This window comes from Phocoena phocoena, chromosome 10, assembly GCF_963924675.1.
Source record: "Phocoena phocoena chromosome 10, mPhoPho1.1, whole genome shotgun sequence".
NCBI classification, from domain to species: domain Eukaryota; kingdom Metazoa; phylum Chordata; class Mammalia; order Artiodactyla; family Phocoenidae; genus Phocoena; species Phocoena phocoena.
Window position 1 is genome coordinate 55,254,219 of NC_089228.1, and position 17,240 is coordinate 55,271,458.

At 38.1% G+C, this 17,240-nt stretch overlaps 1 pseudogene; it reads right to left on the bottom strand.

Annotated features, from left to right (window-relative positions):
* Positions 1 to 1,268: 1,268 nt before the first annotated feature.
* On the bottom strand, positions 1,269 to 1,594 carry LOC136129833 (large ribosomal subunit protein P1 pseudogene; annotated as a pseudogene).
* Between the last annotated feature and the right edge of the window lie 15,646 nt (positions 1,595 to 17,240).

A 17,240-nucleotide genomic window follows, 5' to 3' on the forward strand; every position in this document is an offset into this window, starting at 1 on the left:
TCCTCCTTCCCATATACTTGCAGTGTTAGGGGCCAGAGGCAACACACCTAACACACTAGGATCTCGTGGCCGTGTATGACTGCCACAATGCCCAGAAGATCACACAGTGGGCAGTTTGAGATTCTTGGAAACCATTCTTACCACAGGACAGCTAGCGTTAACACAAACACGCATGTATCCAGACTAAGTTCATCTCTACCAGCGTCCCCTCAGCGGAATTCCAAAATACCACCACCACTTGGGAAAAGTGAGGATGGGGCAGTTGACGTGGAAAAGGACAGGGTCTTAACCAGCTGTTATCAAAATATCTTTTGCAAATTTTCCAAGCCCATATGACCATGTGAACACACTTCTAGGCAATAGAAGAATGTGGCTTTTGTGGGGCTAAAGTTTATGTGCCCAATTTGGATGGTCATTGGACTTTTTAAGAAGAAGAATACAGAATGAAGATATAAGATTAGATATAGGACTATTGAAAAGGGTGGAGAAGAGGAGGGACCCTAAAGCTTAAATTTCATCAGCTTCTAAGCAAACCTGCTGCCATCTCTTCTCCACCAGCCTCCCCAGCCTCCCCTGTACCCCTCCCCATACCAATCAGGGATTTCCACTTTCAGATGTGAAGCCTTTGTGGTCATTTGCCCCCATGCTTTCCCACATGCTGTTTTTTCCGCCCACAGCCTGCTTTCAGCCTGCATCCCCTGGTGCCCTTTTCCGGATGCCTGCTGTGCTTCCAGGCATCTCCACGTGTTGCCCAAATCACGGCAGCGACGTTTCATAACACATTATGTCTTGAATGTTCAACTTTAACTTAGCAGCCATTTTTCACAGATCAACTGTGCTTTGGTGACTTAACATCTGGATACATCTGTTTTTGATCTTCATGGCTCTGTCTCATCCGGGCAACCAAGTCCTGTTTATGCTTCCTTCGCTGTGCCTCTCACATCTGTCTTTTTCCATTCACTCCCTTGCTTCTGCTCTTGTCTGGGAGCACTTCACTTCACATATGAATCAATGTTCCTGTCTCCAAATTGTGTTTCCTGTTCCCAGGCTCCAAGTACTGATACTGTAATCTGTCCTGCACACAACCTTAAGCTTTATCTTCCTAAAACAAAACTTAATTTTCACACTTTATCCAAATGTTAAAAAAAAAAGAAAGAAAATCATGAAATGCTAAAGAGTATCTTCCTTCAACTGATATTCAAGGGCTCTGGACCTTTTAATTTATTTTTTAGAGCTCAGCTTTTTATTGAACGTGTTACTAAAGAGATTTAGTCAAAAAGACCAAAGCCCACGCCACCATCAGACTCATCAGATTCTTGTTTCTTTGCTTCTACTTTCTTATTCTCAGCTGGGGCACCAGTGGCAGAGGGGGCAGGACCTCCTGCTGGGCAGGTCCACCAGCCCCCACATTGCAGATGAGGCTCCTGATGTTGACACTGGCCAAAGCCTTTGCAAACAAGCTTGGCCAGAAAGGTTCAACATTTATACTGGCTGCTTTAATGGGGGCATTGATTTTATCCTCAGTGCCCATCACCTCATCATGGTGGAGGATGAGGACTGAGTAGATGCAGGCGAGCTCCAAGACGGAGGCCATGGTGTAGGCGAGTGCTAGGTGGGGGCTGCTGGACTCAGTGTTAGTCGCAGGATGAAGCGAGGGCCTCACCCCAAGGACCAAGCACCTTAGCGGCAGCTGAGGAAAGCTGGACCATCTTCACACAGTCTCCATGATCATTAGCATATAAAAAAATTCTTACTTCCAAATGTTCATAAATTTTCCTCTCTTCTGTCTGCAAGTGATTCTCATTTTTTTTTCAAATTTAGAATAATGCAATGCCTTTGCTAAAAAAAGGAAATGATTGCTTTTTGATGCACATCTGAGTACCTATGACTCAATAAAGGATGTCATTTCCAGACTGCCAGTTTCTACGGTTTGCTGGTTTTCCACCAAAAAATCCAACACAACCAGGCACTTATGAGAGCTCCATTGAGTGATATCATCTCAAAGGGCAGAAGCGTATTTGCATATTTCACCTTTACAAAGATATGAGTCATACAGATCTTCTTTAAGCAGGGAGACTGCTGCGTTGTGATGGCTCCCATAGAAATGACCTGGGATTGTCCTGCACAGCATTCATCAGGCATGTCCTCATTTTATTCTATTAGGAGAGAAGAGAGAGCAATGCCAGGCTGATCGATGTGCCGGTGGGTCTTACGGCTGTATTTTAGCATGAACTATATTACAGGAGTTAGGCAAACGTAAGAGAATTTACTACTCACAGGGTAATGGCTCACTGCGGTGTAAGGGTGTCCCAAACACGGCCTGCTCTTGCTTTACTTGCTCCCCACTGCTTCACTGAGAGTCTTTTTCCTATTTTGCCTTACTTTTGAAAGCATAGATTCTCTTGCCTTACTGATCTCTTTATACCCTTATCATTTTCCCCTGAGTTATTTGGCTCGATGGCAGCAGTGCGACGCCGAGGCTGATTTAACATCATCCCCCAAGTATGCAGCCCTGAACTCAGAGTCGAATATTTTAAGACTGAAACATGTAACACATCTGTCAGGCAATGATACAAATACAGTCCCCTGTCAGAATGAATGAATGAGGTAATCCAGAGTATGGATAAATTGCAGGGAGATGGAAGATGCTAGAAACTGCGTTTTGCCAAAAAGCATTTCTGAGTAATTAAGTTATTTGAGGGAGAATGATATTCCTTTGTTTGGGGTTCGAACTCATTTTTTTTTAACAAAGAGACCCTGGTGGTAATTCCTAAAGAATGAAAGTGAGGTGAGAAACAGATTCAGCTATACACACATAATGGAAAAAGTGTGTGGTCCTTTTCTGGGCTATCTCATGAGAAGGATATATTTTTTTCTGTAATATTTTGTAAAATTTGCTTAACCAGGTAGTTCCTCTTTACGTGATTACAGTCCCATTTTTGTATGTATTTATTACAAAAACCAGACACGAGGATAAACCCAGAAACCACTAAAAATGCTTCAACATTGATAGAAATGGACCTCATCATAAAACCTGAAAAAATTCTCAACAAAGAGAAAATAATATCCCCAAGTTGGTTGTTTATACTGAAGGTATATAAGCTCCTTCCCACAGGGGAAGGGTGTGAAAGGATAGCTATGTCAGATACGTCATTAGAAACAAGAGGACAAGTAAGTCAGGCAGAGAAAGACAAACACCATATGACGCCGCTTACGTGTGGAATCTAAAAAAATGGTACAAGTGAACTTAATTACAAAACAGAAGTAGAGTCACAGATGTAGAAAACAAACTTATGGTTACCGGGGGAAAGGCAGGGTGGATAAATTGGTAGATTGTGACTGACATATACACAGTACAATATATAAAATAGATAACTAACAAGGACCTACTGTATAGCAAAGGGAACTCTAGTCAATACTCTGTAATGACCTATATGAGAAAATAATCTAAAAAAGAGTGGATATATGTATATGTATAACTGAATCACTTTGCTGTACACCTGAAACTAACACAACAGTGTGAATCAACAGTGTGAATCAGTGTGAGGACGGAGTGCAGCCTGTACGGGAAAGGTTAAGTGAAAGGAAGGAGGAGACCAGGAGGACTATGTCCCTGGTTCCTCATTGATCATTCAACTGGAAAGGAAGTTCCCAACTTTACACACGATTGGCTCAGTTATTTATAACTTGGGATGTGCCATTTGAAGCAGCCATTCAGTTCTGTGAATGGTCCACGCACACTCAATTCTCTTCATCTGGAAACAGAGGTGAAAATCTCACACTGAAGATCTAAGATAACAATGACCAGGCAGTGCCATGTGAGTAGAAGTTATCACTAATCTCATTTAACCCTGCACGCACCTAGAATCCTAGTGTCCTGATACCATCTTCAATAATATCTCAATGTGACTCTCACATACAACTAGAACTATATTTATAAGTATGTGAGTTATTAGATCTTTATTAGAATAGGACTGTACATCATAGTCTAGTATCTTCTCGAGACTATACTGGATTGTTCATTATTTTTCAGCTGCAACTTCAAAGAGGAGAGAAATGATGTCAATGTTCAAACAGGCCACTTATCCTTTTTTGCGCCATCTCACCTAATCGTGGTGTTTGAAAGTTTGGCAAAGTGGAATCTACTGCCTCCAGATCAGTGCTCTTGTTCTATGTGGGATGCCCTCCTCCTGGCTCTCACTGGTAGGAGAAAACCTACATATCCTGACTCAAATTCCACCTCCTCTGAGAAACCTGTATCACAGGCAGATTTATCTCCTCCCTGCTTAAGGCTCTATCTAGGGGCACTTTGCCTCCTGCCTCTGCTAGTGATAAATATTCTGTGCAGTATTTCATCCTTTAGTAGCTATCCCTGACTTGGCACACTGGAGAGTTGAGGACAGGGCATGGGGCCCTGACCCTCAACACTTATGTATACACAGTAAGTCCCCTACATACAAACCTTCAATTTGTGGCCTTTCAAAGAGGCGAATGTGCAGCTGGTTCCAGCAAGGAACCAGAACCTGTGCCATCAACGTCAGGCATGAGTGAAATTGCAGCTTGCCCTCCATTTCCTATAGCTGATGATCCTTCAGCTCTACCATCTCCCATCTCCTCTCCCTCCTCCAGTCAGTAACTCTTCTTGCCTGTTCACTCAGTGCCAGGCCCTGTATGCCAGCTGTTGTACTATACTACTGTGCTTTTCAAGGTACTATACTGTAAGATTAAAAATGTTTTATTTTTTGTTTGTTTTTTATGTATTATTTGTGTGAACTTAAACAGCTGATTGTATTAGTTGGGTACCTAGGCTAACTTTCTTGGACTTATGAACCAATTGGACTTAATGCGCTCTCTGAACAGAACTCGTTCGTGTGTAGGAGACTTACTGTACTGAGGACCAGTCTTTCAGTTGGTACTTAATCATTTGCTAGATGTTGAATTTTACCATAAAAATCTTGTCAATAGTGATTGTTCTTGGTAGATCCAGGGATAATCCAGAAACCTAAACCCCAATTATATTCTCAGTTTTATGAGATAAATGTATGCTGTGCTATATGGTTGTGAAAACATGGCATCTTGAGGAGAGGCTGTGCCTGCCTTTCTACTGATGGGGGCCTGTGTGAAGAACAGAAAAAAGGAGATATGGAAAATAGATCTCTTCCTTTCTTCTTCTTCTGCAGCCCTCTGCCAAACACCTGCTAGCCTGCTGCTTATAGATAGAGTTATAGCAGCTGGGCTAAGCCAAGAGAAGTTATGGAAATATATTTACTCATCACTGGCCAAGAATACACTCATCTTTTCAAACATAGGACAGTCACACATGTCTGTCAAAACTTTGAGGGAAGTGAACTCCATATTGTAGATCTCACTATGTATGTATCAACTAAAATTTGCCTGTTACAAAAATACAGAGATAGAGAGAGCTCATAAGATCTTTGTAAATATCAATACATGTAAATAAACGTCTATTCCATTATAAACTGAACTTGTGTATACTTGAATTAAAAATTCATTTGCCTATCAACATTGAGACATAATTTTTAAATTTTGATTTTAATAAAGATATTGAAATAATTGTTACAATGTATTTTTCCAACTAGTTTGGTAAATAACTTCTTTCTTCATATCACATCCTCTGATGGCTATGGGACATGAACATAACTTTCTTTCTGCTTCATATCAGATTTGCGCGTGTGTTTAAAACAATAAAAAGTCCATTCAGTGGCTATTTGAGAGTGATGATGTAAAAGATCCATTCTTTGCTGGAAAAGAAATATATTTGTCACAAATAGCCACCAACTTCAGTGGAGAAAATTATTTGCACACTGAACAGGGAAACTGCCAAAGCGAAGAACAGAGCATCTGCTGTGGACAAGGGTATAATTATCTTGCTCATCCAAACACTGTTGGGCGTAAAAGTTTTACTCTCTCTCTGGCAAGATGCTCTGCTCAGACTTTTTTTTTTCCTGCTTAGACTTTTAACACAACATTATTAGCAAATAATAACTAGTTTGGTAGTCCTGTCAATAACAACAGTCCATTTTTTGGACCATTTCCTGAAAAAATGGAAAGCAGACTCTAAATCTAATGAAATTAACCATTTAGGTGCCAAAATGATCAAAAGCATCAGTCCTGTCCAATCGTAAACCTTTCATATACCTGCATACATCGTTTGACATAGAATTGTGAATTTTTCAAAAAGGGGAAACATTTTATCTTTCTGGTTCTAGATTATAATTTACTGTACATTTCTATGAACTATTTTCTGATCCTTAATGTTTTCTTTCCCAGCTTGGTGAGGCCAACATTACTTTTATGCCACTCTACCTTTATTTAGAAAGAAACATGAGTGGACCATTCTGGTAGACCAGATGGATAAAAGAAGTTTGTTTATAATGAACAGATACCAATGATCATAGTTATCGGTGCTTTTCTGAATCTGCTGTTGCCAATTCTAACATTTCTCTTGGGATTTCAAACTTGAGATGGGCAAGAGACTTGAGTATGCTCATAAAACCATTGGAACAAGGGGGTTAGACTTCCCTTTCCAATTGCGTACATGTAATTGTTGTCTTTTTTAAAAAAGAAGAAAGAGGGGATAGGAAACATGAGGCCATTTCTAATCAATGCCTTTAATAGGCAGGCCTGTTGAAATAACGTCATGCCACTGTTTTCCCCCAAAACTTCCAACCTCTATCAGCAACAGCTGACAAGTTCCAGTTAATTTGAAATTGTGTGTTCTCTCCTGTGAAGAGCAGACCACACACACAGTATTGGAAAACACCCAGTAATACCATGATTTCCCAAACAGAGGGCTCATCATGTTCCTTCTTCTATGCATAAAATAATAATGTGTCCTTTTTTATTTAGAATAGAAAACTTTCCCATCCATTTAAATTTTATTCTTTAGTAGCAGGGGGAAGAGGAAATCAAATATTGAAGTCTATAAAAATAAAGTAGAAGTGACAATTTCCTCCAAGGTTGATGATTCCAGACACTGGCACAAATTCATCCAACTGGGTGTCTCAAGAACATATTCCCCCATGAGGATCCAAAAGGGAAAGTGTCACAGAACTGACAGATGGGCTTCCCTTGCCTAGATTAGCCTAATGGAGCTTTTAGGCAATTTGCATACTAGCTGTCAGTGACAAGGTGTGTGTCAAGGACTTGAGAATGGCCAAGAGAAGCCTCATGGAAGACATGGCTGCATGACTGATGTGTGTGCATGCTGATGGGCAAAATTTGTTAGGAGGCTGCCAGTTTAATGGAAGCACTTTTTTTTTCCTTTCTGAGTTACTGGCTGCAGCAGTTCACTATAGGGTCAAGGCCAGAATAATCTTCATCCCAAATAAAAGACACACTGAAGTTTCGTTCTTTCTTTTGGTAAATCACACCCAAAGTTGTGTTCTCATGCCTTCACTTTTTTTTTATTACATATGCATTGGAAATATTTTTTCTAGTCTTATGGTTGAATATTTAAATGTTGAAATATTGACAGCAGCCTGGTTTATCAAATCTCACTATCTGAAATAAAGAAACAGTGGCTAACAAATTGGAAAAACTACAAGAAGTAAATAAATTTGTAGAAACATACAAGCTGCTAAGACTGAATCAAGAAGAAACAGACAATTTGAATAGATCAATCACTAGTAGTGAAATTGAATTTGAAATTGAATCCAAGCAAACAAAGGTCCAGTACTCGATGGATTCACAAGGGAATTCTACCAAACATATAAAGAAGAGCTAATACCCACACTTCTCAAACTGCTTTTAAAAAATTGAAGATGACAGAACACTCCCAAATTCATTCTACAAGGCCACCATTACCATGATACCAAACCCAGACAAAGACTACAAAAAAACAAAATTACAGGCCAATATCTTTAATTTTGTATAGATGCAAAAATCCTCAACAAAATATTAGCAAATCAAATCCAACAACATATAAAAAGGATCATACACCATGATCAAGTTGGAATTATTCCAGGAATGCAAGGATAGTTCAATATTCTCAAATCAATCATGAGATACAACACATTAACAAAAGGAAGGATAAAAATCACATGATCATCTCAATAGATCCAGAAAAAGCATTGGACAAAATTCAATATCCATTCATGATTAAAAAAAACTCTCATCATACTGAATATAGAGAGAACTTATCTCAGTATAACAAAAGCCATTTATGAAAAAACCCACAGCTAATATCATACTCCATGGTGAAAAGCTGAAATTCTTTCCTCTAAATTCAGGAAAAAGACAAGGATGACCACTCTTGCCACTTTTACTTAACATAGTATTGGAAGTCCTAGCCACAACAATCAGACAGGAAAAATAAATAAAAGGCATCCAACTTAAAAGGGAAAAAGTAAAACTGTCACTATCTATAGATGACATGACACATTATATAGAAAACCCTAAAGTCTCCACCAAAAAAATACTATTAGAACAAATAAATGAATTTAGCAAAGTTTCAGGTTAAAAGATGAAGTATACAGAAATCTTTTGCTTTTCTATACACTAATAATGAATTATCAGAAAGAGAATGTTTTTAAAATCACATTTAAAATCACATCAAAGAGAATAAAATATCTGGGAATGAACTTAACTAAGGAGGTGAAAGACCTATATTCTGAAAACTATAAAACACTATGAAGGAAATTGAAGATGATACAAATAGATGGAGAGATATACCATGTTCTTGGATTGGAAGAATAAACATTGTGAAAATGACTCTACTACCCAAAGCAATCTACAGATTCAATGCAATCCCTATCAAACTACCAATGACATTTTTCACAGAACTAGAACAAATATCTCCTAAAATTCATGTGTAACCACAAAAGACTCTGAATTGCCAAGCAATCTTGAGAAAAAAGCAAAAAGCTGGTGTTATCACCTGCCCAAACTTCACACTACACCACAAAGCTACAGTAATCAAAACAGTATAGTACTGGCACAAAAATAGACAAATCAATGGAACAGAACAGAGAGCCCATAATTAAACCCACACAGCTATAATAATTAATCTTTTTTTTTTTTTCGTGGTACATGGGCCTCTCACTGTTGTGGCCTCTCCTGTTGTGGAGCACAGGCTCCAGACACGCAGGCTCAGCAGCCATGGCTCACAGGCCCAGCTGCTCCGCGGCATGTGGGATCTTCCCAGACTGGGGCACGAACCCATGTCCCCTGCATCAGCAGGCAGACTCTCAACCACTGTGCCACCAGGGAAGCACTACAATAATTAATCTTTGACAAAGGAAGCAAGAATATACAATGGGGAAAAGACAGTCTCTTCAATACGTGGTGTTGGGAAAACTGGACAACTACATATAAAACAATGAGATAAGAACATATCCTCACACTATACATAAAATAAACTCAAAATGGATTAAAAACCTAACTGTTAAGACCCGAAATCATAAAACTCCTAGAAGAGAATATAGGCAGAACACTCTTTGCCGTAAATTGTAGCAATATTTTCTTGAATCATCCTCTTACGGCAAAAGAAATAAAAGCAAAAATAAGCAAATGGGACTTAACTTAAAAGCTTTTTCACAGCTAAAAAAAAAAAAATCAACAAAACAAAAAGACAAACTACTGAATGGGAGGAAAATATTTTCAAATGATATGTCCAACAAGGGGTTAATATCCACAATATATAAACAGTTCACACAACTCAATATCAAAAAAATGAACAATCCAATCAAAAATGGGCAGAAGATGTATTGAATAGACATTTTTCCAAAGACATATACGTGGCTAACAGGTATGTGAAAAGATGCACAACATTGCTAATTATTAGAGGAATGCAAATCAAAACCACAATGAGATATCACCTCACACCTGTCAAAATGGCCATCATCAAAAAGTCTACAAATAACAAATGCTGTTGAGGATGTGGAGAAAAGGGAACCCTCATATGCTGTTGGTGGAAATGTAAATTGGTGCAGCCACTATGGAAAACAGTATGGAGATTCCTCAAAAAACTAAAAATAGAATTACCATATGATTGATCCAGCAATTCCACCCTTGGGTATATATCTGGAAGAAAATGAAAACACTAATTTGAAAAGATACATGCACCCCAATGTTCACAGCAGCATTATTCACAATAGCCAAGATTTGGAAGCAACCCACGTGCCCATCAACAGATGAATGGGTAAAAGAGATGTGGTACATATATACAATGGAATATTACTCAGCCATAAAAATTAATGAAATTCTGCCATTTGCAGCAATGTGGATGGACATAGAGAATATTACACTCAGTGAAAGAAGTCAGAGAAAGACAAATACTGTATATCATTTATATGTGTAATCTAAAATAATAAAACAATTGGATGTATATAGCAAAACAGAAACAGACACATGGATATAGAGAACAAACTAGTGGTTACCAGAGGGGCGAAGGAAGGGCAAGATGCAGGTATGGGATTAAGAGATACAGATTACTATATATAAAATAGATAGGCAGCAAGGATATATTGCATAGCACAGGGAAATACAGCCATTATCTGGTAATAACTTTTAATGGAGTATAATCTATAAAAATACTGAACCACTATGCTAGACACCTGAAACTAATATAATACTGTGAATCAACTATACTTCAATTAAAAAAAGAAACAGTAGCTGCCAAAGCCAATGTGAATATTCCTGTTGTTTATCATATTCTGGAAAGTTTCATCCTAGTCCTACAGTCTACTGTAGGATTGTTTCAGTGAAGCAATGCAAGAAATTAATTAGAGAAGCATCAGTTCTACATGTTAAAATATTGTGTTCTCACAACTTGCTCTTTTGACTTTGACCACATAAATTATCTGTCACCATGGTCAGAAGGCACATGGGTAGCTCCAAATGAACACATCTTCCATAATTTACACTCTATTATAACGCTGCCTCATATTATGCTGGTCTGGACCATAATATTTTTCTTTCACCAATGGTTATCCGCAAGTTTGACACAAGTCGTTTTGATAACCACTTATACATTGGGATTTATTCTCTTGAGATGCATTGTCTTGTAACACAGCCACCATCCTGTAAGGCAATTATCCCAATAGCATAATTTCTTGAAATGGGTTTTTACAGATAAGCTTTAAAGGCAATAATGTGTAGTCATTGAAAGGAAGACTATGTTAAGAGTTAAGGCTAAAACATGTGCCATTTCAGTCACAGAATATTCTGCAGGAGAGAGAGGCTCCATGGAGATTCCCTGGAGGCCAAGACAGCATATGGAGAAAGAGGCCATGGAAAGGAGAACTGAGGTGCCCCAACTGAGGGTTCTCCACAGAGCTCCTGATAAACGGATCTGTGTAAGTGACTCTAGGTGGCACCACATGGAACAGAAAGTCTACCAGGTCAATGCAGAGAATCACAACCTTATTCAAAAAATCAACAATTTAATAAGCAATATATCATACTTGTTTTTAGCCACTTTGTTATCTGTTGCTAATTTTTATGCAGAAACAGATAACTGAAATAACCACTTAAAAATGCAACTTTTTTCCGAGATCCTGATGGACAGCTAACTAACTAGCTGGGTGACATTTAATCTGCCAGAGGCTGTTTTCTCATCTATAATATGAGCAAGTTGAACTAGGTGACCTCAAGGTTCCTTCCAGCTCTGAGAGTCTATTTCATTCTGCACTGGGATTAGAATAAAGGTTGTTAGCCATCTGACTGCAACAGCAAACTAATTATGCAACATTGCAACCTTCAAGGGAAGAGACTTTAGTTGGCAATCCTGTCCAATATAAATCCACCAGATAACAAAAAATCCTTTGTGAAAAGGGCTTCAATCTCAGCCTCATCATAGCTGAGCATTTTTGATGTAGATTCTTCAACTCTGTATTATATATATTCTGAAGAAAACAATAGTTTTGTGTTAGTGATTACATAATATGAGATGTGTGCTTTTCAAAAGAGCTAGGATCTGCTGCTGTAAGTTCATTCCACTATTTAGAAAGAAAAGGAATAAAAATATAATGTATATGATGACATTAGAGAGTCAGAAATCTGTACCTATTTACACATATAATTTCCCGAAGGGTAATTTAAACACCATTATCAAATGGTTTATTCTGTACCAATTTAGTACCAAGAATGAGATTATGATTGCTTTTTAAACTTGAGGACTTTTTTTCCCCTTAATCATCATTTTTATAGTGTTTGTGGTGTGTCATACATTCTTCCAAACATTATACAGATGAGGAAACTGAAGCATATAAACATTAGGTACACAGGTGACATGTTAGAGCTTGTCTTATATCCCAGAAAGTCTGGCTCCGGATTCTGTATCCTTACACATAAATGTACTGTTTTGACCCATATGAGAAGTAAACCCAAGATCATGTTGTTATTTAAACCAAATTCTGACCGAGTGAGCTAATTAACATGATAGTTATATTTAAAACGTTGAAGAATTATGTCAGAACTGTTTAGAGATATGAAGGTATTACAGAAAAATCAAAGACCAACTTAACTCAAAACAAGTCTGTAATTTGGATGCAAACTAAACTGAAATCTTTTATTTACTCAGTTTTCAAAAAAGCACCTATTTTTAGAAATGCTTTCTCTAAGTTCTGCACTGTCTCTTAAAGACATTAATATTTATTCACTAATTTTATTTCCATTCATAATGTGAATTATCCTATTATTATCCAAGTGAGAATATTTACACACATGCCAGAAAATCTCAACAACCTAATTTCACGATGTTGATTTCTCCAGATTAGCTTTGGGGACACTGATTTGTACCCACTGTAAAGAGGACTGTGCTTAGAGTCATTTCAGCCACAGAAGCAAGTGTGATGCCCGAGTCTAACTCAGTTATCTCTTAGGGAGAAAAGGGAGGAGGCTGTAGGAGTGCTTAAGTGCCACCCTGGAAGCATCTTCCTAGACTGAGATCTTTGACTCTATGTAACCTAATCACACTCAGATATTGCAGCGGCCTACATTATAATTCTTTAAATCTGCATATTTGAATCAAATTATAATTAGTGTATAGTATCTGCCTGTACTAACATCCTTTGACTATTCATATTTTAATCAAATTATGCTGAGTATATTGATGAGCAAAAGTGCCCCTAATGTTCAGCCATAGAGCACAGTAGCAGAGAATGGACCCTGAAAACTGCTGACATTTGCATACAAGCTTCCTCAAGGTCATGCTACCTTGGAGAGGTTATTGAACATCTCTGAGCCTCAGTTTCCACACCTGAGAGCTAAGGTTAAAAATAGTACACCCCTCTTGGAGCTGCTAGGATGATTCAGTGAATGCAGCAGATGTGAACGACTTAGAACAGTCTCTGGGACTGAGTAAGCACGTGTAATTGTTAGTTATCATGATCATTTGTATTGTTCCTGCTCATAAATTTATTACTGAACTGCACTGGCATCTACATTGGCTCTACAGAGTGTACCAGGCAGTTCTCCATGTGAGAGCTTCCACTCAGGACACTATGAGAACAGCATGTGTCTGATTTTCATAAATATGATTTTTATGATGATCACCCTTAACATTAAGATCATTTCTTCCTTGGCATTAGAAACCTGCATATAGGTAAGTGACTATAACACACAGACAGCAAATTTGAGCATTTAAAAATTCTGTCGATTTTAGCTATAGCTCTACAAGTTAAATAAAAAGAAGTGAAATTTCAATAGAATGACATTTTGCTAATCCTGTCAATAAAAAGTAAAACTAAAACAAAATGATTAAACCAAAAAAGTGTGCATGTCTGCGTGTGTGAATACACAAACATGTGACTTTTTTATTTTTTAATTTTTATTTTATATTGGAGTATAGTTGATTTACAATGTTGTGTTAGTATCAGGTGTACAGCAAACTGATTCAGTTATACATATACATATATCTATTCTTTTGCAGATTCTTTTCCACTATAGGTTATTATAGAATATTGAGTAGAATTCCCTCTGCTATATGGTAGGTCCTTGTTGTTTATATATTTTATATATAGTAGTGTGTATATGTTAATCCCAAACTCCTAATTTATCCCTCTGCCCCACTTTTCCCGTTTGGTAACCATAAATTCTAAACACAGACGTCTAGTTAAGGGTTATCAACAACATTTTTGAATGCAAAGCCCAGTTTTGGTTTCTGATGCACGCACTGTAAATGTTTGCTAAAATTGAATGACAAGGCAAAGGGGTTGAATTCAACAAATCATGTGTAAGAAATGTTTGGCTTGCTTATCCAGGGGGAGTCGTGATGTGGTTTAATGAGCCAGACCACCTTTCATTAGGACACAGAAAGGGGCTAGGAGTGCCATTTAGGGAGTGTAGCTGTATGAAAATAATGCATTGCTCTGTGCCACCTTTAAAGATTGCAATCGTAGCTTTTAGTGCAGATTTCATTTTTAATAATTTCCTTAAAAATCACTAAAAATATCACCCCACTGTGTAATTTGTTTCCTTCACTCTGACGGCACTCCCACTGTTTAAAACTAATTGCTTTTCTACATTCTCTTAAGGTCAGGCTCAACAGAATGAATTTGAAGACAGCATAACTATGAGCCTCAACTGTTTAACACATCGAGAGCAGATCATGATGCTGACTGAATGTCTCCTTCAGAAACGTGCTGAAGATATTTAATTTGCCTCTAGGCAAACATCACAGTGACTGACAGTGTAACTTGAAGGTTTGTTAAATATAGTCTGGTGTTTATTTGCCTCTCTCTGGAAAATAGTCTAGAAATTACATCCTTTTTAAAAATTCAACAACTAGGATATGCAGCAGGAAAAACATTTGTCTATATTCAGTTGGAATTTTTGTGAGGACATTCAAGTACTGTTTTAATCTATCTAATCTATCTCTTTCAAGATAGCATATAAATTCCAAAGTTGTGAATCTCTTCACTTTTCCTAAGAGTGGAAACTTGGAAAACCAAAACAACAAAGTATATTGTCCAAATCAATCAGTAGCTGACCAGGTACACCTTGAGTGACTGCAAATATAGCTGAAAGGGCTGAATTTTCCCCTCTGCTGTCAGTGACAAATGAATCAGACAGTTGAACAATAGCCATACAATTTGCAGATTGAGTTAAGCAAGATGTGTTTAAGCAAATCTGTGTGTGTGTGTGTTCCTGCATGACTCATTCATCTAATTAGTACACACTCCCCCTGTTCCTACCTTACCCAACATACATGATGACCACATGTGTGGCCAAGGGTACTTGCAATAAATATATCAAAAATCAATGAGGCTCAGTATGAAAGTCATGTACCCTGATTTGCCACAAAACCAATTTAAAAAAAACAAATGAGAGGATTTATGGATTAAGAAGTATTGGTGGTTTTTTCTTTTCTTAGAGATGCTTAAGAATAAAGAATTTTTAAGAGCATGACCTGACATATCTATTTTCTGTGATTTTTTTTTAACATGGGCGCAGGACCATACACAAAGTCTGGAAGTCAGTAACTAAAAGCACCAACAGTGGTTTGCCTATCTGCAGTATCTATTTTCTCACAGAAAGTTGTGACCATCTTGAATTCTTAGAAACAGCATGGAGCCTTCCAAATAACTTGTTCATGAAGAATCACCAACTTTCCCATTATGATCTAATTTTCTTTTGAAAAAGACTGTTTAAAATCCATGAAAACTTAGATTTTGGTCCTAGCATTTAAAACACATCCTAAAAACATAAACTCTAGACACAAAGTGACTAAGCACGATCATTCACCCATGGTTATTGTGACTTTTAAGTCTAGATAAATGTCTTCTTCCATTCCTCCTTTTATTATCATTCATTAAAATTCAGAGAGGGTGGGGGAACAGTCTAGCATTAAAATCATTCCACAGCTGAACATTTATCCAAGACTACAACAGTTAACAGCTTTTATAGTGATGGTTTTGTTGCCACCTTTGGGTGTGTATTTTTCACTACAGGTTTTGGGAGAGAAGAGGGAGCCAGTGACCTCAGGCTGTAGGCGATTTGCCATCTACAGAACTGACCTACTTGTAACTCAGTACTCTCACTTCGGTTAGTGAAGCAAATGGAAGTTTCATCTCTCAGGGCTGACCTGCCAAGGCACCATCCTTATGCCACCTGGAGCCCTCAGGGGACAGCAGGGGCCACAAGGGGGGTGTCCCTAGAAAGTCCAGAGCTACTCAGGTAGTCATGTCCTCCCTCAAAGTAGCTGGTCCAAAGAGCCACTACCTTGCAGATGGTGTGACAATTAAGTGACAACTCTGCAAAAATAGAGCCTGTAAACCCTCTACTAAAAGATGCTCTTTGCTCATTTGTTTACATGGGGCCTAACAGAGACCATATAGATAATAGGCTGGATGGCACAACTAGTAAAAAGAAAATTCTATCAAAAAGGATAGAATCGTAGGATTTCAGTGTATTCCCACTTCATTTTATAAATAGGGAAAAGAATTTCAGGGAGGGCAAATCACCGTCCCAAAAACAAACCACAGAGCACTCTAAATGAGTGGGGCTCCAAGTGTGGTCTGTGGGCAGGTGCCAGTCTACAAGCCGAGTCCAGTCTGCCACAAGTTCAATTACAGAAATCGAGAGAGAACGCTTACAAATGTGGATGCCAGTTTGATAGTCACAACATCCAAATGTCTGGTTTCATCCTTTACAAAAGCATCAGGCTGCAATGGATTAGAAGTAAACAAAAACTCCATCTTCATCGTGGGTCGTTGAAGAAGCACCCCTGGGAATCATAATCTCTTAACTTCTGGGATGTTAATGTCTCCACCACACCTTCTTGGTCTTTACTGCAATCTGGGCTATGACGATACTGCACAGTCCAGTTGAGAAGAATGCTGATATCAGATATAACTTTATGTCAATAGGAAAAGAACATAAAACTAATCCAAATGTCTATTACCAAGAAGTTTCAGGTGGGAAAAAGGAGAAATCACTGAGCAGTTTGGGAACTACATCACGGCTGTCTTTGGGGTCAGATTTGTATACCTTTTAAAATGTGTTTGATTAGCTATTGTTTTCCTAGGTTAGAAGCAGAGACAAGGAACTTATTTCTTTACCAATTAAGATCTTTAATCGTATATCTGCAATCATATTTTATTAATGACAGAAAAGGAGAAAAGTAAAAATGATTGATTTTCCCCAACTTCAATTGCATTTCATTGTTTCAGCCACTTCACCACGGGCTTTCCAGAGAATTTCCAGCAACCATCATACTGCCCGGGAAAAAGTTTTCAACAGCCCTGGAATGTCCTTCTAGAAATCCCATTGCTTCC